At 54.1% G+C, this 4759-nt stretch overlaps 1 pseudogene; it reads left to right on the forward strand.

Annotated features, from left to right (window-relative positions):
* Positions 1 to 1132: 1132 nt before the first annotated feature.
* On the forward strand, positions 1133 to 3001 carry LOC101764639 (annotated as a pseudogene).
* Positions 3002 to 4759: the final 1758 nt, after the last annotated feature.

A 4759-nucleotide genomic window follows, 5' to 3' on the forward strand; every position in this document is an offset into this window, starting at 1 on the left:
GGTGGCTTGGTGACTGGCTGCAGGTGGTGGCGCGGGGGACGCGAGCACGGCTGGCGAGCCCTAGCGGGGGTGGGTTTGGGTGGCTCCTGGTGCGATGGAGTGAGCGTCAGACCGGGGTGAGCCGTGAGCAAGAGCGGTCAGACGAGAATGGAAGAGCAGTGGAGGTGGCCGGCTGCAGGTGGCGGTGTTAACTTGCAGTGGGGATGGGGGATGTGTGGCCGGTGGCGCAAGTTTCAACAGCCAGCAGCGTGGAGGCGGGGAGCGGAGCGTCGGGGGTTGCAGAGCTGCAAGCGCTAGGCTGGGACGAGCTGCGAGCACCAGGACCGGATGAGCCACGGTCAGCGGCGGTCGGAAGAGCACCATAGAGCAGTGGATGCGAGGGGCCGGCCGGATATTTTTTCTTTTTTGCTTTTCTTTTTTAATCTTTAAATTAGTTTCTAAGGGCGGGTGAGCATCGTGGAAACAACATTTGCAGGGGCGGCTCGACACCTGTCCGTGCAAATAGCTATTTTTAGCTGTGAAAAGTAGGGGCGGGCGCGGGAGTCACCACTGCAAATGCCTTTTTACCCGGCCTTACAAATGCTTTGTGTAGTAACGAACCTAGGTTATATCTCAATAATATAAATCTTGTCCTAAGTCCTAACAATGACCATGCTTCAAAAGCAAACACACGGCATAAGCTTGGCCGCTGACTTAGCTAACCTAAACAAACGGATCACCCTACCTACCACATTATATTCTTCGACCCTGCCAGACGCTGGCAAAGGCAAGCATGTGTCAAATCAGCATCCCTGCTACCCGCCACATATTCCACAAAGCTCGCGCGCGTGCGGGCCGTCGCCGGCCGTAGCGTGATTTCTTCCACGGGACTAGCTGGCCCGGGCCACGGCGGCACGACGCGACCGACGACGATGACGCCGCCTCCGCCGCGTGCAGATGCGTGTCCGGCCACCCCCCACCTACCACCCGTGCTCCCCCTGGCTTTACCAGTTAAACGCCCATCTCGCTACGCCGCTTCACAAGCCACGCCCATGTGCCCCGTCGTCTTCCTCCTCCCCCGTCGTCGTCGCCCGGCGCAGCCTATAAAAGCACCCTCCCATCCCATGACACAACCGCACCACACATCTTCCAGCTCCCGAGTCATCGATCTCTATCACCATTGGAGCTAGCAGCTACCAGCTAACTGCGGAGCTTCTTCTTTCTCTCAGCTCGATCAAGCTCAAGCTTCTTCTAGCCTGGTCATTGACGGTCACTGAATTTATACATAGACATGGGCAGCATTGACGCGAACCCCGCCGCCTTCGCCGCGTTCGGCGCTGCCGGCGTCGACGACGGCTTCCAGCCGTTGAACGCCGAGGACGTGCGCTCCTACCTCCACAAGTCCGTCGACTTCATCTACGACTACTACAAGAACGTCGAGTCACTGCCCGTGCTCCCCGGCGTGGAGCCGGGATACCTCCGCCGCCTGCTCCAGTCGGTGCCGCCGACATCCTCCGCACCCTTCGACATCGCCATGAAGGAGGTCCGGGAGGCCGTGGTCCCGGGGATGACGCACTGGGCCAGCCCCAACTTCTTCGCCTTCTTCCCCTCCACCAACAGCGCCGCCGCCATCGCCGGCGAGCTCATCGCCTCCGCGATGAACACCGTCGGGTTCACCTGGCAGGCCAACCCCGCCGCCACCGAGATGGAGGTCCTCGCGCTCGACTGGCTCGCGCAGCTCCTGCGCCTGCCGGCGAGCTTCATGAACCGTACCGCTGGTGGCCGCGGCACCGGCGGCGGCGTCATCCTCGGCACCACCAGCGAGGCCATGCTCGTCACCCTCGTCTCGGCGCGTGACGCCGCCCTGCGCCGGATCGGCTCCGACGGCGTCGCCGGGATCACGAGGCTTACCGTGTACGCCGCCGACCAGACCCACTCCACCTTCTTCAAGGCCTGCCGCCTCGCCGGCTTCGACCCTGCCAACATCAAGTCCATTCCGACCGGTGCGGACACCGACTACGGCCTCGACCCGGCAAAGCTGCTCGAGATCATGGAGGCCGACGTCGCCGCCGGTCTCGTGCCGACCTACATCTGCGCCACCGTCGGCACCACCTCCTCCAACGCCGTCGACCCGGTTGGTGCCATCGCCGATGTCGCCGCTGTGTTAATGCGTGGGTCCACATCGACGCCGCCTACGCCGGCAGCGCGTGCATCTGCCCGGAGTTCCGGCACCACCTCGACGGCGTCGAGCGTGTCGACTCCATCAGCATGAGTCCTCACAAATGGCTGATGACCTGCCTGGATTGCACATGCTTGTGGGTGCGCGACACGCACCGGCTCACCGACTCGCTGGAGACCAACCCGGAGTACCTCAAGAACGACGCCAGCGAGTCTGGTACCGTCACCGACCTCAAGGACATGCAGGTCGGCGTCGGTCGCCGGTTCCGGGGTCTCAAGCTATGGATGGTCATGCGCACCTACGGGTCCGCCAAGCTCCAGGAGCACATCCGCAGCGATGTCGCCATGGCCAAGATGTTCGAGGAGTCGGTGCGCGCCGACGACCGGTTCGAGGTCGTGGTGCCAAGGAACTTCGCTCTCGTGTGCTTCAGGATCAAGCCCCAAGGCGCCATGACGGAGGAGGACGCCGAGGAGGCCAACCGCGAGCTCATGGAGCGCCTGAACAGGACAGGGAAGGCCTACTTGGCGCACACGGCGATCGGTGGCAAGTTCGTGCTGCGGTTCGCTGTGGGGTCGTCGCTGCAGGAGGAGAGGCACGTGCGAAGCGCGTGGGAGCTCATCAAGAAAACGACCACCGAGATCATCAAGGGAGAGATGTAGAGCATAGTAATATTGATTATTTCTTATTATAGAGATATGTTGGTTTAATTATTGTTAATTATGCCGAAAGGTGGCGTCGAATAAAGCCTTTCGTGATGAATGTATGAAGGATATGATGGACCCGGAGTATAAACATGATGTACGGGGTTTTTCGAATATATATCGAGTTGGTTTTTCTTTCTCTTACATGTAGCTAACATTTAGCATACAAATTAGCCTGTTGTATCATTTTGACCTCCTTAAGTTTTAGGATTAAATTTAAAATCCCAAAATTTAAGCTATGTAGAGGGAGCATGTAGTTGTGGAACTCTTTAAATATGGCCATTAGGTTATTCTTAATAAGACTCCAAAACACTTGGTAGAATTCTACTGGGAATCCATCAGGTCCCGACGCTTTATTGTGGTCTCTAACCTCCTTTTCAGTAAAACCATCAATTAGAACCTCATTTTCCTCCCTTGATACTTAAGGAATATCCTCTGTCATGGATTCGTTCATAGAACAATTGTTTGCATTTTGTAAACCAAAAAGACCTTTAGGCTGACCGCACCGTGGCGGTCTACAAAGGACGCAGTAAAGGGGTTGGCCCACTTGTCAGAAGGGTTTTTACAGGTGATGGAGGACACGGACGTTGCCGCCGCATCGCCTGTATCACGCCCGGGAGAGAGAGAGAGCGGGCAGCACGGCGGGGTGGGCGGGGCCCGTGGTAGGTGGAGAGAGAGAGGGAGAGAGAGATAGAGAGCATAGCGTAGCGGGGCCGAACGCTGGGTATCCAGGTCTCCTGTAGTGAACGCTTCAGTGGAGATGGGGATAGCATGCTGCGGTGCAGCGCATGCACCTCTATCTTTCCAGTTGAGGCGTCTTTGCAGACTCCGGGTGCGGATGGCCTAAGATACTTTGTTATGTATCTTTTAAGATTCTCATCCCCTTCAATAATCCCCTATTCTTGCTCAAGCTTGAAAATTCTAGTTTTTCTATGCTTGCCATTTGCTATCATATGGAAATACTTGGTGTTGCTGCCCCCCTTCAACAACCTAGTGCTTTTTGCTCTTTGAAACCATTTGATTTCTTCTTCTCTCATAAGTTGTACTAGCCTATCTTTGATGCATTGCTATAAATCAATCTCTTGCTGACTTAGCAGCTATGATTCCACCTTTTTATCTAGGTCATTTGCTTTTTTAAGCAGTTCTTGTTTCTCTTTTTTATATGCCCCATTCATATTTTTTGCCCACTCTCTCAGGAACTGTCTTAGTCTCCTGATCTTATTCTGTCATTTTTGCAGAGGGGTGGCTCCCTTCCTTTCCTTGTTCCATACTTCTGAAACTAATTCAAAGAAATGTTCCCTTAAGAGCCACCCCAGTTCAAATTTAAACATATGTTGCTTCTTGGTTCGAATTTCCTATCCAGTGTTTAGCAACAGAGGTGTATGGTCTGAGATCTCCCTGCTCAAGGCATCAACCGTGGCTAGGGGAAAGCGTTGTTCCCATTCTGTGCTAACCAACACTCTATCTAGTCTTTCATATGTTGGGATTCTTAAGGAATTAGCCCATGTATACTTTCTTCCTGACATCTCAATTTCCTTTAATTTAAGCTATCTATGATAACATTAAAAAGGAAAGGCCATTTATTTTCATATCTTTCATTACTTTTCTCAATTGGGTTCCTGATAATGTTAAAGTCCCCCCTAACACCATGGGCAAGCTTACTTTACTACATGCATGGACTAACTCCGTGAGAAACACCTCCTTAAAGTCAGGCTGAGCTGCTCCATAAACAGCCACCAGCACAAACCGGAAGTTATCCTTCCTGTTTCTAAGCCTAAATTTAACATAGAAGTCCTCCTCCTCAATACTCCCTATATCTAGCTCGTCCAGATTTACCTCCAGGAGAATACCTCCAGATCTCCCATGTGGTTCTGTCCAATGCCATATAAAGTTTCTACTC

This window comes from Setaria italica, chromosome VI, assembly GCF_000263155.2.
Source record: "Setaria italica strain Yugu1 chromosome VI, Setaria_italica_v2.0, whole genome shotgun sequence".
Taxonomy (NCBI): Eukaryota; Viridiplantae; Streptophyta; class Magnoliopsida; order Poales; family Poaceae; genus Setaria; species Setaria italica.